The sequence below is a fragment of the Scylla paramamosain genome, chromosome 33 (assembly GCF_035594125.1).
Source record: "Scylla paramamosain isolate STU-SP2022 chromosome 33, ASM3559412v1, whole genome shotgun sequence".
Classification (NCBI taxonomy): Eukaryota; Metazoa; Arthropoda; class Malacostraca; order Decapoda; family Portunidae; genus Scylla; species Scylla paramamosain.
Window position 1 is genome coordinate 415,040 of NC_087183.1, and position 19,961 is coordinate 435,000.

General features: G+C 38.3%; 1 long non-coding RNA gene across 1 annotated transcript in view; it reads left to right on the forward strand.

Annotated features, from left to right (window-relative positions):
• Positions 1–1,175: 1,175 nt before the first annotated feature.
• Positions 1,176–19,961, forward strand: part of LOC135089506 (uncharacterized) — a 23,944-nt gene continuing 5,158 nt past the window's right edge. Inside the window, exons 1-2 of the long non-coding RNA XR_010261509.1 lie at positions 1,176–1,314; positions 13,545–13,582. This is a non-coding gene — a long non-coding RNA (uncharacterized LOC135089506). The remainder of the gene's footprint in view (positions 1,315–13,544; positions 13,583–19,961) is intronic.

Here is a 19,961-nt window from a genome sequence, read left to right on the forward strand (position 1 = left end):
ATGGTATTCCTTTTAGACCATCATGTATTTCCATTGAAAATTAATTAGTTTATTTTTTTTTCTTTCACATACGCAACTCCCTTGTTTTAAAGTATATATTGTGTCCACTCTCTTACTCATCCATGCAGTATTGCGTCTTTAACTTCTGCTGCTATTTCCGTGATTACCGCTTTCAACTTCCAAACTGCATTCCTTGTCTCTTTCCGTGACTTCGCTGCAGAACACACTATAATCATTATCATCCCTCAAATATTTTATTTCGTTATTTCTTTTGCTGTGTGTCCATATATTGCTTAGCATACTAATATATATATGGTCACCAGACGGCTGGATATGCGCAATGGGACTGAATTTACTATAAAAATAAATAAATAAGTAAATAAATAAATAAATAAATAAATATATATATATATATATATATATATATATATATATATATAGAGAGAGAGAGAGAGAGAGAGAGAGAGAGAGAGAGAGAGAGAGAGAGAGAGAGAGAGAGAGAGAGAGAGAGAGAGAGAGAGAGAGAGAGAGAGAGAGAGAGAGAGAGAGAGAAATGAATATTTTTATAGTAAATTCAGTCCCATTGCGTATATCCAGCCGTCTGGTGACTATGTCCTCGCTGTTCCTTTGTCGAGTGTTTAACTGAAATAATACAGTGTGCAGTAACTATTAAATACCTCCGTGCTCTTGAAATGTAACTTAACGCTGTGCTTTCATAACGTAAATCTGTCTTCTCTCGTCCACTGCCCGCGTAGGCACGCGGGCAGTATATTAATAATAATAATAATAATAATAATAATTATTATTATTATTATTATTATTATTATTATTATTATTATTATTATTATTATTATTATTATTACTATTATTATTATTATTATTGTTATTATTATTATTATTATTATTATTATTATTACTATTATTATTATTATTATTATTATTATTATTATTATTATTATTATTATTATTATCATTATTATTATTATAATGATAATAATAATAATAATAATAATAATAAATTTGGGGCTTGGTAATAAAGGCAATTTTTTTTTCCTTTTTTTTTTAGAATTTATGCAATTTTCATTCACCGTGTAATTTCCCTAGCCTTGAGGTCTCCTCCCACCACTTCATTCCCGTAGTCCAGTAGCCCTCTATAAAAAGCTCACTACTGCCTGTCCTCCTCACTCGCTACGCTTCTCACCCAGACAGCACTCGGGCCTTCCTTTACCTCCGTGCGTCTCTTCAGCTCCTGAGCGTCGCGCTGCCAACATGAAGTTCATCGCATCTGGTGTCTTGCTGTTGCTGCTGCTGTGTGTAAGTATTGGCATGTGTGTGTACGTGGTCGTGGTCGCATGCATGGCAGTGGACGAACGTCACTACTAATCAAAACATAAGAGCATATATGGAAAACTGCAGGAATCCATCAGGGCTACATGCGGCAGTCCTGTGTAACACCCACTCACTGTATCCGTCTCTCGTCCCCACTCCATAAATCTTATTTTAAAATCATCATATTGACTAGTCACTGTCCTGATTACTGAGTCTATTCCAGTCGATTACTGTTCTATTTGTGAACCAATTTCTCCCTATCTTTTAAAACTAGCATTATATGAATGTAATCATATTCATGAGCACATCGCCAAAATTGCTACGTCATGCAGAGTTTGTAAACGAATGTTTTCGGCTTTGTCCATGATATTTTAAGTACTATATACCATATATAAACAATAAGAATTAGGGATGACGACTCGCTAAACGTATGGTAGAGAGAGAGAGAGAGAGAGAGAGAGAGAGAGAGAGAGAGAGAGAGAGAGAGAGAGAGAGAGAGAGAGAGAGAGAGAGAGAGAGAGAGAGAGAGAGAGAGAGAGAGAGAGAGAGAGAGAGAGAGATGTGTGGGGAGAGAGGTTATCAGCGGCACAGGCTCTAATCTGATATTTTGTTCATTGCAAGGTTTAGTGTTGCCGCAAGCTGGCTAAATGACAACGCCTAAACGCTCACTTCAACATGGTCAGACCATAGTTTCTATCATCAAAACTCCAGCCGTCCAAGGCCAGGATGTGGAAAGAGGTTAAGTTTCTTGATAAATATTGCCAATGGAAAATTTAAACAGTATGCTGAGTGTTTTTCGTCCGAAAAACGTGCACAAGTTGTTGGAGAGTAAAGTACTGTCCATGTTACACTATTTATTTAATTATTATTTTTTCACATTTTCTTCTTTTAGTATTAGTGAAAAATTATCACTACTAAAATCATATTTCTTCATCAGGATTATTTAGGAAATCACATTTCAAACAAGTGGTGTTCGACAGAACACATATTCCGATACTCAGTTTGTTGCCAAATGAACGCGATTGTGGGAGCTTTTCAACCTTAACATTCATCATTTTCAGCTAACACACAATCACAGAAAGCATCTCAAAATATAATTAGAAATAACAGGTAACTTAGCTGTAGTACACGGGGCAAGTGGGGAGCTGTGACAGCCAATGTCGGTGGTGAGTTGATATCACTGGGCGTTCCAACCCAGTGGTTGGTCGTGTTTTCGTAGCGAAGACAGCTTTCTTTGTGGTCATCCAAGTTCCAAGCTTCTAAGTTCTTATTAACTTAGTGAATTAATAAGTGCAAGTTCTAGTGTAGCGCAAAACTGGCTTGAAAAGCTGGTGGCAGGCGATTGATATTTGAGGCAGGCAGATTCGCTCCTGTGGGCTCTCAACTCGCCACGTCAAACCAATAGCTACCTACATCCCTACATATCTACTTCCCAATTTATTTATAGTAGTAACTTATACTAAGTTTGTACTATATTAATCTTAACTATCCTTTAGTATGCCTTTACAATATATATACAAATCTTAGCACAAACCAATATTACATAGATGTTATGCGTGATGCGAGTGGAATACTGGCCTGGTCCGCACTTGAATGTCTGTATTCTCCTGGACCGAAGGCAACCCTCCGGATCTGCGGACCTCAATACGGTTGATTGGGGCAGACTCAGGAGAGTACTCTAATGGAATTATGTTGATGATAGTTCTAAGAGTTCTTTGTCCCTTTACAAGAATTTTTACCAGGATACAATCTCAGTATCCTAGCTAAAGGGCAAGTGAAACGACTCTGCTCCATTTTTAACGAGACAATTTCACCTTCCTTAACGGAAACTATTTTTTCACCTGGTTCAGCGCCATAGAATTTCTCGCAAAGACTGACAAGATACTCATCAGACCAGTATTTCTCCCACCTATGTAACAATTTGTTTTGTTGATAACTTTCCCACAAAGAAACTGGGACCTATATTCTGTATTTCTTTTTTTTTTTTTTTATGTAGGAGGGGCACCGGCCAAGGTAAAAAAAAAAAAAGAAAAAAAAAGGCACACTGAGGTGCCAGTCCCCATATAGAGGCGAAAGCCTTAGTCAAAAATACAGGTCTTGAAACCTCCCTCTTGAAAGAGTTCAAGTCATAGGAAGGAAATACAGAAGCAGGTAGGGAGTTCTAGAGTTTACCACAGACAGGGATGAATGACTGAGAATACTGCTTAGCTCTTGCATTAGAGGTGGATACAATAAGATTGAGAGAAAAAAAGAAAGGCTTGTGTTTATAAGTAAAGTTTATAACTAAAGGACAGACAGAGGATATTCAGTGTAGAAGAGGGATACAGTTGAAAGGCATTCAAAAAGAGTGGATAGTTGTCTGGAATGTTGCGTCGAATTGATAAATGGAGTAATTGAGATTTTGAGACAATGAACAATACCTTCCGAGGGTCTCGGAAGTTTAATAATCTGATAGGGTCTCTCCTACTGTTCTTAGAATTTGCGCCTCCGTGCTTGCACCTTGCCTACTCAAACTCTTTCAGTTCTGTCTATCAACATCTACCTTTTCTTCTTGATGGAAGTTTGCTTACATTCAGCCTGTTCCTAAAAAAGGGTGACCGTTCTAATCCTTCAAACTACTGTCTTATTCCTTTATTTTCCTGCCTATCTAAAGTTTTTGAATCTATCTTCAACAGGAAGATTCTTAATCATATGACTTCACAACCTTCTATCTGATCGCCAGTATGGGGTTCCTTCAAAGGTCGCTGTACCGATGATCTGACTTTCCTCAATGAGTCTTGGTCTCTTTTAGAGATCTTGGTGAAACTTTTGTTGGTGTTTTAGACATATGAAAAGCTTTTGATAGAGTCTGGCACAAAACTTTGATTTCCAAATTGCCCTCCAATGGCTTATATCGTTTTCTCTATAACCGTCCTATTTGTGCCGTGGTAGAGGCTCAGTTTTTTCCTCCTAAATCTATTAACAATGGTGTTTCCCAATGTTTCTCCTGTCACCCACTCTCATCCTTTTATTCGTCAATGATCTTCTAAACTAAACTTTTTGTCCTATCCACTCCTATGCTGATGATACCACCCTGCACTTTTCCACATCTTTTCGTAGACGTCCAATCTTTCAGGAAATAAACAGTTCACGCAGGGAACCCACAGAACGCCTGACTTCTGATCTCTCTAAAATTTCTGACTGGGCCAGAGCAAAGCTGGAATTGTTCAATGCCTCAAAAACTAAATTGCTCCACCTTTCAACTCAACACAATCTTCCAGACAACAATTCCCTCTTTTTCAATGACAGTCAACTGTCCTGCTCTTCTACACTGAACATTCTCGGCCTGTCATTTTCTTAAAATCTAAACTGGAAACTTCACATCTCATCTCTAGGTGAAACACCTTCTATAGAGTTAGGTGTTCTGAGACGTCTCCACCAGTTTTCCTCAACCACCCACTCCCAGCTGCTAACTCTGTACAAGGGCCTTATCTTTCCATGTATGGAGTATTCTTCACGTGTGTGGTGTTCCACTCATACCGTTCTTCTAGAGTGGAATGAAAAGGTTTTTGTTTCATCAACTCCTCTCCTCTAACTGACTATCTTTAGCCTCTTTTTCAGCGCCGCGATGTTGCATCTCTTGGTATCTTCTATCGCTATTTTTATCCTAACTGCTCTTCTGATCTCGCTAACGGCATGCCTGCTCTCCTCCCGCAACCTCAATGCATAATACTTTCTTCTTTCTCTCATTCCTATTCTGTCCATCTCTCTAATGCAAGAGTTAACGAGTGTTCTCAGTCATTCATACCTTTCTCTGGTAATCTCTGAAATTCCCTGTCTTCCGTATTTCCACCATCCCATGACTTGAACTCCTTAAAGAGGGAGGTTTCAAGACACATCCTTCAATTTCTTACTAACGCATTGGACCCTGTTAAGACGGGCATTTTAGTGGTTATTTTCTGTTACTGGATTTCTGTTGCCCTTGGGTAGTGTCCCTCCCACATAAAAAACAAAATTTCAGTAACTTCTAGATAAATATATCTTGTCCTGGCACAGGTGAATGAACATATATAAAGCTTTTTTATGAACGTCACTCTCATCTGCTATTATCAGAGCGCTCGTGTATTCTGCTCCCGTTACTTCGAAGGGTCTACCTACGGTTACTTTTTCCGAAGGTAGATTTGGGGGTTCTGGCCTCATAACGTCAGCATATGTTCCACTCCTTCAGTTAAGTTTTTAGTACTTGACGTATCTCAACTTGACGTATCTAACTTGAGATAGTGTTTCTTCAATCCTTCCATGCAATGTTATTCTATGAGCTTCCATTCTGATTAATTTGGTGAGGTAACTCTCCTTTGGTAGCCGGATAGGTTGCTTTGTTCCATATGGTAGTTCTAACTCCGCACCTTATGATTTGCTCTTAATCCATGTATAGCCTAAGATTTTTTATTAGCTTAATATTACCTTTGGATCATTCACCTAGAGCCTTATGGATATCTATAAGGAATTCGTGCTGTTTATTTATTTATTTATTTATTTATTTATTTATTTTTATGTAGGAGGGACACTGGCCAAGGGCAACAAAAATCCAATTAAAAAATAATGCCCACTGAAATGCCAGTCCCATAAAAGGGTCAAGGCAGTAGTAAAAAAACTGATGGATAAGTGTCTTGAAACCTTCCTCTTGAAGGAATTCTAATCATAGGAAGGTGAAAATAGAGAAGAAGGCAGGGAGTTCGAGAGTTTACCAGAGAAAGGGATGAATGATTGAGAATACCGGTAACTCTTTCGTTAGAGAGGTGGACGGAATAAGAGAGAGAGAAAGAAGAAAGTCTTGTGCAGCGAGGCCGCGGGAGGAGGGGAGGCATGCAGTTAGCAAGATCAGAAGAGCAGTTAGCATGAAAATAGCGGTAAAAGACAGCTACAGATGCAACATTGCGGCGGTGAGAAAGAGGCTGAAGACAGTCAGTTAGAGGAGAGGAGTTGATGAAACGAAAAGCTTTTGAATCCACCCTGTCTAGAAGAGCAGCATGAGTGGAACCCCCAACAGGACATGTGAATCATACTCCATATATGGACGGATAAGGCCCTTGTACAGAGTTAGCAGCTGCAGAGGTGAGAAAAACTGGCGGAAAAGTTTCAGAACGCTTAATTCATAGAGGCTGTTTTAGCTAGAGATTAGATGTGAAGTTTCCAGTTCAGATTATAAGTAAAGGAAAGACAAAGGATGTTCAGTGTAGAAGAAGGGGACAGTTGAGTGTCATTGAAGAAAAGGGGATACTTGTCTGGAAGGTTGTGTCGAGTTGATAGATGGAGGAATTGAGTTTTTGAGGCATTGAACAATACCAAGTTTGCTCTACCCCAATCAGAAATTTTAGAAAGATCATAAGTCAAGCGTTCTGTGGCTTACCTGCGTGAAATCTTTACCTCCTGGAAGGTTGGACGTCTATGAAAAGACATGGAAAAATGCAGGGTGGTATCATCAGCATAGGAGTGGACAGAACAAGAAGTTTTGTTTAGAAGATCAATAATGAATAATAAGAAGAAAGTGGCTGACAGGACAGAACCTTGAGGAAGTACAGTGACCATCTACCACAGTAGCAATAGAACGGTCAGAAAGGAAACTTGAGATGAAGTTACAGAGAGAAGGATAGAAACCGTAGGAGGGTAGTTTGGAAATCAAAGCTTTGTGCCAGACTCTATCGAAACCTTTTGATATGTCCAAGCCAACAGCAAAAGTTTCACTAAAATCTCTAAAAGAGGATGACCAAGACTCAGTAAGAAAAGCCAGAAGATCACCATTAGAGAGGCCTTGACGGAACCCATACTGGCAATCAGATAGAAGGTTGTGAAGTGATAGATGTTTAAGAATCTTCCTGTTGAGGATAGATTCAAAAACTTTAGATAGGCAGGAAATTAAAGCAATAGGACGGTAGTTTGATGGATTAGAACGGTCGCCCTTTATAGGAAAAAGTTGAATGTAGGCAAACTTCCAGCAAGAAGGAAAGGTAGATGTTGACAGACAGAGCTGAAAGAGTTTGACTAGACAAGGTGCAAGCATGGAGGCACAGTTCTGGAGAACAATAGAAGAGACCCCATCAGGTCCATAAGCCTTACGAGGGTTTAGGCCAACAAGAGCATGGAAAACATCATTGCGAAGAATTTTAATAGGTAGCATGAAGTAGTCAGAGGGTGGAGGAGAAGGAGGAACAAACCCAGAATCGTCCAAGGTAAAGTTTTTATCAAAGCTTTGAGCGAAGAGTTCAGCTTTAAAAATAGATGTGATAGCAGTGGTGCCATCTGTTTGAAATAAAGGAGGGAAAGAAGAAGAAGCAAAGTTATTGGAGATATTTATTGCTATATGCCAGAAGTCACGAGGGGAGTTAGATCTTGAAAGATTTTGACACTTTCTGTTAGTGAAGGAGTTTTTGGCTAGTTGCTTGGCATGGTTCCGGGCAGAAATATAAAGTGCATGAGATTCTGGTGATGGAAGGCTTAAATACCCTTTATGGGCCACCTCTATATCATGTATAGCACGAGAACAAGCTGTGTTGAACCAAGGTTTGGAAGGTTTAGGTCGAGAAAAAGAGCGAGGAATGTACGCTTCCATGCCAGACACTATCACTATCAGCAAAATACCTCCTCAGGTCCCCCCAACTGACAGAGTCAAAACGTCAGAGGCACCTACGCTTAGGGGGATCCTGAGGAGGGATTGGAGTGATAGGACAAGATACAGATATGAGATTGTGATCGGAGGAGCCCAAGGGAGAAGAAAGGGTGACAGCATAAGCAGAAGGATTAGAGGTCAGGAAAAGGTCAAGAATATTGGGCGTATCTCCAACACGGTCAGGAATACGAGTAGGGTGTTGCACCAATTGCTCTAGGTCGTGAAGGATAGCAAAGTTGAAGGCTAGTTCACCAGGATGGTCAGTGAAGGGAAAGGAAAGCCAAAGCTGGTGGTGAACATTGAAGTCTCCAAGAATGGAGATCTCTGCAAAAGAGAAGAGGGTCAGAATGTGCCCCACTTTGGAAGTTAAGTAGTCAAAGAATTTCTTAGTCAGAGGAGTTAGGTGAGAGGTATACAGCACAGATAAATTTTAGTTTGAGAGTGACTCTGTAGTCGTAGCCAGATGGTGGAAAACTGGAAAGATTCAAGAACGGGGGCACGAGAGCAGGTTAAGTCATTTCGCATATAAACGCAACATCCAGCTTTGAATCGAAAATGAGGATAGAGAAAGTAGGAGGGAACAGAAAAGGGGCTACTGTCAGTTGCCTCAGACACCTGAGTTTCAGTGAGGAAAAGAAGATGAGGTTTAGAAGAGGAGAGGTGGTGTTCTACAGATTGAAAATTAGATCTTAGGCCGCGAATGTTGCAGAACTTAACGAAGAAAAAGTTGAGGGGGGATATCAAGATACTTAGGGTCGTCGACAGAAAGGCAGTCCGACCTGGGGACATTCATAGTCCCCTCCCCAGATGGGGATTCCGAGGCTGGTGTAGGAGTCGCCATGATAATCTTGAAATTTTTGAGTGAATGGTGTGTGTGTTATTAGGTGCTTGTAGTTTTGTGTGGAGGAAAAAAGTTGTCGTTAGAGGGCAGGCTGTGACTACACCCTTGTGTTGTGAGACACAAAGGGAAACGTTCAGTGAGGTCACAGCTGGGTTTAATGATAAGTTCACAGCACCCCCTGAACAGTGCTTAAGACCTCACTTGTAGTAATTATCGTTTCGGCAGGTGTCTACTGCCTTCTCCTGTGAAAGTTTAGTAGAGGAGAGGTGGTGTTCTACAGATTGAAAATTAAATCTAAGAACGCGAATGATTTAGTAGTTAATGAAGAAAAAGTAGAGGTGGGTGTCAAGACACTTAGGGTCGATATCAGAAGAGCAATCTGACCAAGGGACATTTGTGGTCCCTTCCCAGAAAGAAACTTCGAAGCTGGTGTAGGAGTCGCCATGATAATTTTGAATTTTGAGTGAAGGGTGTGTGTGTAACTAGGTGCTTGTAATTTTGTGTGAAGGAAGAGAGTTTTCTTTATAGGGCAGGTTGTGACTGCCCTTATGTATTGTGAGACACACAAGGAAACGTTTAGTAAGGTCATATCTGTGTTTAATAATAAGTTCACAGCACCGCCTGTTTCAGTGTTTAAACCTCGCTGGGAGTAATTATCGTTTCGGCAGGTACCTACTGCCTCTTCATATATATATATATATATATATATATATATATATATATATATATATATATATATATATATATATATATATATATATATATATATATATATATATATATATATATATATATTGATTGATTGATACATAAGTTTGGGTATTTTTATTGGTTAGGAGACTCGAAATTTTTAATTGATCTTGTCCTTTCATTGGCAGGTTTAAAGCTGTTACTTTTATCTTTACTTACAGAGTTTTTCTGTGATCCTGTGTGGAACAGAATCTTGACCTCCATCTTTGACTACTAATATCTAATTCTGCTATAAAAACTGCTGCAGGAGGCAGGATGCTTATTGTTGGTTTCATTATGTGAAAGGGTTATTTTAATTTCATACCATATTACCTTACATAGAGTAACATGATGCACTCCTTTCTTACATATAGGGAACATATGCAGGTTTCTCTTACTTTTTTTTTTTTTTTATTTGGTGTGATTCATTTAAGTATAATGTGCACACTTCTACCTCCACTATGGTCTGATCATTTTATCTAAAGCATTTAGACGTTGTCCTTTACGGGGATTTCCTGGCCTGTGGCGTTGCCAATCCTTGCGCTGAGCAAATTATCGGATTAGATAATCCCACTCTCTCTCTCTCTCTCTCTCTCTCTCTCTCTCTCTCTCTATGTCTATCTATCTCTATGTCTTCCTCCTCACGCACGTGTTGCGGATGGAAGTGACCAATGGAATGACACAGCCGCTCTGACAGTGCGACCTGGCTGAAGCATTAAAAAAAAAAAAAAAAGATAATAATAATAATAATAATAATAATAATAATAATAATAATAATAATAATAATAATAATAAAAACGTTACATCGCAGGGAGGAAACTCAGCTAAATATTGTGCTGTTTGAAAAAAATGCAGTTATCACAAAAAAAAAAAAAAAATACTACATTAACTTAGCTTTTTAGAGAATTGTGGTTTCCCCCCCGAAAAAAAAAATACAGTTGTTACTAAAAAAATAAATAAACATATACTACATTAACTAAGCTTTTTTTAGAGGATTAGAGTGTAAACTTAAACTCCTTGTAATTTTGAAGTAGTAAGTACCTGACATGAGGTGTGTTATAGAAGATTGGCAGAGCTATAGGCCGGGAAATCCCCGGAAAGGACAACGCCCAAATGCTTAGGGTAAAATGGTCTGACCATAGTCTGTTTATCGTCCTTTCTAACCCTTGGTAATTGCAGCAGTGTATTGTGTTGTTCAGAGCAAAACGCACATTTCCTTAGTGTTGGCGTTTTAGGTCTCGCTCCTGTCTTGTTATTATAGTTAGCATGGGCTGGTACCTCTGCCCTCTTATTTACAGTGGTAGAGAAGTTACCTATTGTTTCCGGGTCCCCATAACCTGGCTTGGCTTCATTTGCTGGGTAATAGTTAGGTTTGGATTCGCTTCCTTTCATTTTATAGGGTTGGATCTTGTTCACCTGTTCATGGTAAGTTTCATTAGGATCTATTTTATTTGGTTTCAATGTCTCTTCATTGCTCATGTTTCTGTAAATTTTCAGCAATGATTCATCAATTTCCTTGAAGATGAATTGGCTTTTTAGGTAAATACAACATTTCTAGTGTTTTCTTAGCTTCCTTTCTATTATAAGGCTTATCATGCTGTATCCTCAATATTATTGACTTCAGGCATTCTAATTGAACCTGAAAAGTTGTAATTCCTTATAATTATGGTTAAGAGATAGTAAATCTAGGAGTTTATAGATGAATTTAGTGCTTATTAGCTCCTTTTCATTATAATTCTCTCTGAGCAACCTGATGGCAACCTGATCATGATTTTCTTCTGTAATAACGAATTTATAAATTATTAGGTAGGCAATGTCTTTTAGTTGCCTTAACAGACAGGAGAATTTACTTATTTTGTGCAATGCCTTGTCTTTGATGGATTAATCCCTTCTATCTTTTCCAGAATGATTGTCACTCAGTGATATTCCTTGTAAATACTGGTAAAGTTATAGCTGGCAGTGTTATGTAAAGCTGGGCTTTCATTGCGGAATTGTGGGGGGGTGTTATTAGTTGAATTACTTCGTAATACTTCTAATTAATCTTCAAACATAGTTAACCGTTCCCCATAATTTACTTCTTGTTATTCATAGTCTGAATTGAATTGTTCATAGCTTCAGAATGTTCATCAGCTCACAGTTTACCTTCTAACTGGTTGAATGTACCCTGACAACTACTTTTTTTTTTCTTTATTGATTTTTCTACTCTGTAATTTGCCCTGGGTTAATTTTTCACTGCCTGTTAGCTCATTGCTTTACTTGATAGTTCTTGCCAACCAACCTTGTTTTGTTGCGAAGGATTTCTTTAAGATTTTAATAGACATGTTTGTAGATCTAATTTTAGGTTGTTCTTATTTAACCTTATACGTTGTGGTAGTTTACACCTCCAGTTCTACTGACCTCAACATATGTTTGAGATGTTTCAGGCTGGGCTTTAGATTAGTGGTTTGTATAATACGCCTTTATGACTTCATCCCACATTTTCCTGTCTACGAATTACCTGAGATGGCAGCACACGTGTCTCCTACCTTCCTTGCCAGATGCCATTATATTTTAGGTTCTATTTGCACTATAACAATCTCTGAAGAATAGTGGTTTTGTATTTCTCTATTTATGCCTTTAATGTGTTCCGTTATGTCACTAAGGTCCGTTTTACCGGTTTACCTCATTGATAACCGGATACAATATGGATAATTCGTGAGGCTATTTTAACACCTATTTTGATCTTCGATCGTGGTCAAAGGTTTCACGTCACTGAAAAGTCCTTATTTCACATCCGTGAATTTGCAGAATTGCTCTGTGAGTGTTCCTGTGGCCAACTAATGCCATACGAAACATCTGTTATGAAGCTTCTATAACTTTCGGTAGCTACAAGAAGCCGTCTTCCTCACTCGGATTACCAAAATTAATTATGGGAAATTTTTGACCTTAACACTAATCCTTTTGCTCTCTCAGCTAACACATAATTACAGAAAGCATCGCAAAATATAATTTTAAATAACTGATAACTTTGCTGTGGTACAAGTGGATAGCAGGAAGTTGTGATGGCTGGGGTCACTGGCGAGTTGGTGTCACTGTACGTTCCAAGTTAGTGTCTGGTCGTGTTTTCGTAGTAAAGACAAGTTTCTGTTTGGTCATCCAAGTTCCGAGCCTCTAAATTCTCATTAACTTAAAGAATTTAACAAGTGCAAGCTGTAAGGTGACGGAGAACTGACTTGAAAGGCTGTCGGCTGGTGACTGCTACTCGAGGGGGAGGGCCTGCACTCAGGAAAGTCCTCGCACTCTCTGCGCATATGCGTGCAGTCTCGCCATGTAATTATCTGCCACCTTCTTATCATCTAATCTAACCCGAACCTAACTAATGTAACCTGACCTAACTTTAACCTTAACCTAACTACCGTTTAACCTAACTACCTTGTACTAAATTACTGGATATCGTCTTTTGTTTATTATAAAACATTATTTCAGCTGGGTTAGGTAAGGTTAGGTTTAAGTTAGTCAGGTTAGGTTTGATTATTAGGTTAGATTTGGTTATGTTAGGTAAGGTTAGCTTAATTAGGTTAGATTAGGTTACGTTAAGTTAGCTGATGAGAAGGTGGCGGCCATTCATGAGGCGAGACTTCTTGCACCAATCACGAGGCGAGACTGGCTCTCAAATGCGCAGTGTGCGGGAACTTTCCTGCGTGCAGGGCCTCTCCTCGAGACAGGCAGGTTCGCACCTCGAAACAATAGCTACCTATATATGCACTCATCTTCTTCCCAGATTATTTATAGTAGTAACTAAAACTTTGTTTTGTATTATGTTAACACTAATTACCCTTTATTATAGCTCTACAACTTACATGCAAGTCACAGCACAGAACAATAATACATTGATATTATCGGTGATGCGAGTGGAAATTTTCACAGAGATGTTGCACCATTTCCCTATTTTTTTTTAATCAATAAATCATGAGCCCTAACCTAAGTTGTAACTGTTCATTATGTTTCCTTTTCTCGCAGGTTGTGGTCGAGTCGAGACTTGCAAGCACCGTTGCACCGTGAGTTGCAGCTACTCTTGTGGTTGACTTACACTGAACAAACATTATATAAGAGCGACACCATCAAACAACAAAAATACGAAACAACAAGAACAACATCGAACAACACTAAAATAAAAAACAACCACAACTTTAAACAATAACAACAACAACAACAACAACAACAACAATAATAGCAACAAAAACTACGACAACAATAACAACAAGAAGAACACCGATAAAAACAACAGCAACGACGATAACAACAACAACAACAACAACAACAACAACAACAACAACAACAACAACAACAACAAAAATAACACGGAATAACAACAAACAACTAAACTAAACTAAACTAAAACGACATAAAAAAAAAACAACCAAACGCAAAAAAAAAAAAAAAAACACACACAGAGGGAGACAGTAGGCACCTGTCAAAACAATAGTTGCTCCCAGCACTAAACTGGTTTTGTATTGGATCGAGGGGTGTTGTGAACTTATCAATGACCCAACTCTGACCTCAGTGAACGTTTCCTTTGTGTCTTAATACAAGTGGGCAGTCACAGCCTGCTCTCTCTGCTCCTTCACACAAATCTACATCCATGTATTATATACACACCCATCATTCAAAATATTAAAAGTTTTTGTATAGAGTCTGGCACAAAGCTTTGACTTCCAAACTACTGTCCTACGGCTTCTATCCTTCTCTCTGTAACTTCATCTCAAGTTTCCTTTCTGACCGTTCTATTGCTCCTGTGGTAGACAGTCAGTGTTCTTCTCCTAAATCTATTAACGGTGGTGTTCCTCAGGGTTCTGTCATGTCACCCACTTTCTTCTTATTATTCATCAATGACCTTCTAAACCAAACTTCTTGTCCTATCCCCTCCTACGCTGATGATACCACCCTGCACTTTTACACGTCTTTTCATAGACGTCCATCCCTTCAGGAAGTCAACATTTCACGCAGGGAAGCCAGAGAACGCCTGACTTTTGATCTTTCTAAAATTTTTGATTGGGGCAGAGCAAACTTGGTATTGTTCAATGCCTCAAAAACTCAATTCCTCCATCTATCAACTCGACACAACCTTCTAGACAACTATCCCCTCTTCTTCATTGATACTCAACTGTCCCTCTCCTCTACACTGAACATCCTCGGTCTGTCCTTTACTTATAATCTGAATTGGAAACTTCACATCTCATCTCTAGCTAAAACAGCTTCTATGAAGTTAAGCGTTCTGAGACGTCTCCGCCAGTTTTCCTCACCTCCCCCCTCCCAACTGCTAACTCTGTACAAGGGCCTTATCCTTCCATGTATAGAGTATGCTTCACATGTTTGGGGGGGTTCCACTCATACAGCTCTTTTAGACAGGGTGGAATCAAAAGCTTTTCGTCTCAACAACTCCTCTCCTCTAACTGACTGTCTTCAGCCTCTCTCTCATCGCCGCAGTGTTTCATCTCTAGCTGTCTTCTGCTGCTATTTTCATGCTAACTGCTCTTCTCATCTTGCTAACTGCATGCTTCCCTTCCTCCCGCGGCCTCGCTGCACAAGGTTTTTTATTTTTTCTCTCACCCCTATTCTGTCCACCTCTCTAATGCAAGAGTTAACCAGTATTCTCAATCATTCATCCCTTTCTCTGGTGAACTCTGGAACTTCCTGCCTGCTTCTGTATTTCCACCTTCCTGTAACTTGAATTCCTTGAAGAGGGAGGTTTCAAGACACTTACTAATTTATCCTTCAATTTTTGACTACCGCTTTGGACCCTTTCCTGGGACTGGCATCTCTGTGGGCTTTTTTTTTTTTAATTGGATTTTTGTTGCCCTTGGCCAGTGTCCTTCCTATATAATAAAAAAAAAAAATAATGATAATAAAATAAATAAATAAAAAAAATAAATAAAAATTCAATATGATGATTCGTACACAAGTGTCGGAGTCCACATCTCTAGAGGGGACCACAAATGTCTTCAGGTCGGACTGCTTTTCTTCTGGTATCATTCGTAAATCCCTTGACACCCTCTTAACTTTTACTTCATTAACTTCTGCAATATTCGTGCCTTTAGATCTAGATTTAGATTTGGAACACCATCTCTCCTCTAGTAAACCTCATCTTCTTTTCCTCACCGAAACGCAGGTGTCTGAGGCCTGACAGTAATTACTTCTCTGTTCCCTCTTAGTTTCTTTGTCATAACAACCCAACTTGCTCTCGTACCCACACGCTTGAGTCTTCCAATGTTTCTACCATCCACCTACGACTATTCACTCTAAAATTAAATTTTTCTGTGTTGTATAGCTCTGTACTAACTCCTCTAGCTATAACTTTTTTTTTTGTTTACTATTTAACTTTCAAATTGGACCACATTCTGATTCTTACCTTTCACGGAAATTTCCATTCTTGGAGACTTCATTGTTCACCAATAGCTTTGCTATTCCTCATCCTTCACTGACCATCCTGTTGAACTAGTATTCAACTTTACTATCCTCCATGATCTAGAGCAAGTATTGCAACACTCTATTCGTATTCCTGACCGTGATGGAGATACATCCAACAATCTTGATCTTTTCCTAACTTCTAATCCTTTTGCGTATGTCATCACTGTCTTTCCTGTTGGACTCCTACCACAACCACAACTTTGTTATTTGTTCTACTCCCTCCTCAGAATTCCCAAAAGTGGAGGTACCTCTAGCGTTTTATTCCTGCTAATTAGGGGAATTGAAGAGGTACTATTCTGATTTTCTTTGGAATGATTACTGCTTCCGTATCAGAGACTCGTCTCTGTATGCTGAACGCATAACAAATGTGATGGTGGTTGGCAATGGAGGTGTACATTCCTCATTCTTTCTCTTCCTAAACCTTCTAAACCTTGGTTTAACACTTCTTATTCTTGTTTTATACATGATAAAGATGCGGCCCCACAAGAGGTACTGGAACCTTTCATCACCTGAATCTAATGCACTTTATATTTCCTCTTGTGACTTCGGACACCTCGTCAAAAAATATCTCTAGTAACTTTGCTTTTTCATCTTTGCCTCATTTATTTCAACCTGATAGTACCACTGCCATCTCATCTATCTCTAAAGCTGAACTTTTCTCTCACACCTTTGCTAAAAACTCTTCCGTGGATGATTCAGTACTTGTTCCTCCCTCTTCTCCAATTTCCAACTATTTCATGCTACACATTAAGATCCTTCGTAATGATGTTTTCATGCCCTAGCTGGTATTAACCCTCGGAAAATTTATGTTGTTTTCTGAAATTATGCGTTCGTGCTTGTACTTTGCCTAGTCATACTCTTCCAAATCTGCCTATTGTTATGGACAGCGTACCACACTACTTGTTACACCCGCGGACACAACATGAAGTCGCTTACCCAGGTAATTCCTACTGTTTGAGGACAGCAGTGTCTCATTTGTTTCCCCTTAGTATGACACAAGGAACCCACATCTTAACAGAAATACAACGATTATATTTATATGAAAAAAAGAGACAAACAAACACAAAACAACACAAGCTTCAGCCCGGATATCAGGAGCAAAGCAGACAAGTTACTCCCTTCTCTTCACAACACAACCGCAATAACACAAAATTCATTTACTATCTCGTCATACTCCAACTCCACACAAAAACATTTTCACAATAAACTCACAATTCGTTATTTAAACACCAGCCAGGCGCATAACTGCAGTGAACAAAAAATGTTTAAGTCACTTACAATAGTGGAAATGTAATTACTTACAAACATACTAGCAGAGAAGGCGAGAAGGCGGAAGCAGGAAAGAACAGGAGGCCTGCTGGGTCACCGACTTTTATGCCCGAGGTGATCCAGCTTGGTGGCGTCTGGCAACTAAACGCTCGCAGTTGTATATGAAGCCACAACCCGTTTTTTTTTTTTTTTTCTCTCTCTCTCTCTCTCTCTCTCTCTCTCTCTCTCTCTCTCTCTCTCTCTCTCTCTCTCTCTCTCTCTCTCTCTCTCTCTCTCTCTCCATACAAAGGGGCGAAGCTACCCACAAATTATGTCAGAGTCTACCTTCATTGCGTCACGCTCCCTTGTTCCCCATTAACAAGGAAGTGATCACGTGGTGCCTGAAACAAATGGGGACACCCATGTTCACTTCATACAACACTCACAGAAATACACCCGTGAAAGCAGTGTTGATCCTCTGACATGCTCTACCCAAGAGAGGCTTTTGTCTTTAATGTTCGAGAATAGAGTGTGAAAAAAGTTTGTTCTAATCTCTTAAACTACTGCCCTATTGATTTAATTTCCTACCCCTCTGATGTTTTTAATATATATCCTGAATAGGAAAATTCTTAAACTTCTATCATTTCATGACCATACATGTGATCGCCAGTATGAGTTCAGTCATGGCCGCTCTATTGGCTATCCTTACTGAGTCGTCCTTATGCAATTTTAAAGATTTTGTGAAACTTTCGTTGTTGTCTTAGATATATCAAAAGGTTTTGACAGAATATGGCACAATCTTTAATTTCCAAACTATCTTCCTACCTTCTTACCTTCTATGTAATATCATCTTTTCTTCACGTCTCTTCATAGACGTCCAACCCTTTAGAAACTAAACAGCTAACGTAGAGAAGCCACACAACACCATACTTCTAATCTTTTTAAAATTTCTGTTTGGTATAAAGCAATGCCTCAAAATTCAATTCCTTCATCTGTTAACTTAACAAAACCTTCCAGATAACTATCCCCCTTTTTCGTTTTTTTTTTTTTTCATTGACACAACGGTCTCCTGCTTCTACATTGAACTTCCTCTGTCTGTCTTTCACTAATAATCTAAGCTGGAAATCTCACATCTCATCTCTAACTAACTATATGAAGTTAGATATTCAGAGTTGTCTCCACCAATTTTTCTCACCCTCTCCTCTAATTTCACATCTCATCTCTAACTAAAACAGTTTATATGAAGTTAGAAATTCAGAGTCGTCTCTATCAGTTTTTCTCACCCTCTCCTCCTAACTTGTTCTTGGGTGTAGTATTGTTCAGATGTTTCCAGGAGTGAACGAAAACACAAATAGAACGGCTGGTGTATATATATATATATATATATATATATATATATATATATATATATATATATATATATATATATATATATATATATATATATATATATATATATATATATATATATATATATATTATCCCATATAATAGAAAATAATGTGCCTTGTCAGAGATAAAGGTTTTGTCAGGTTGCAATTTTTTTTTTTTACCCCATATAATGAGAGAGAGAGAGAGAGAGAGAGAGAGAGAGAGAGAGAGAGAGAGAGAGAGAGAGAGAGAGAGAGAGAGAGAGAGAGAGAGAGAGAGAGAAAAGTTTCATATGTTTATTATTCCCATGCTATGAATGGAAATTCCCTCCTCAGAGCTAACGATACCAAACAAGGGATGCGAAATTTTATTTTTATGTTTGTTAAGGCTTTTATTCTCACCTTTACATACACCTTCCACAACACTATATTGTGTGTAACAAATAAGTATATTATAAAAACTTATAAATATACAAGAATTGCATGTTCAAGAAAATGACTGGATGTGCATCTGGCAGCACCCCACGTCTGTAGGTCGTGGCTACTACACCCGCAGTTCTCAAAAAAATAGAACATACTTTGGATTTTTACCGATTACTCTGAATTCTCGTTTCTTTCTTTTTTTTTTTCTTTCTAATTATGGATCTGAGAAATAACTTACCTTTTTTTATGTGATGAATTCTTGGGAAACAGCAGCCCCCACGTGTACCCAACTCCGAGCCCAAAAGATAGGTATGTGTATGAAAATATTCACTCCTGACTTGTCAAAATATTCTTTGTTACTGTTAGTGACACCTTTTATATATATAAACAAAATTGAAGGCCGTATTATGATTCAAAACCGAAATAGTATAAATACTTGTACCTACTAAACACTGTACGGTTAATAATGGTACTGAGGCGTAGAGAGCCAACTGGTACGCGGGGAGGGAGTGGGAGGTGGGGCCAGGCTGTGACTGAGTAGTCGCGCAGGGGAAGACACCAAGAGAGACCCACAAACAAAAGAAAAAGAAGAAGCGTCTCGTAAGCAAATAAATAAATAAATAAATAAATACATGATGAATAATAATACATGTAATAATTAAAATAGTTATAATGTAAGAAAGGAAAACGAACGTTATATATATATATATATATATATATATATATATATATATATATATATATATATATATATATATATATATATATATATATATATATATATATATATATATATATATATATATATACATATATATATATATATATACAAATAGATAACCGTTTTCTACTAAGTGGCGCAAGGAGCAGCAGTAGTTCGCGTTTCATATATATATATATATATATATATATGTGAAACGCGAACTAC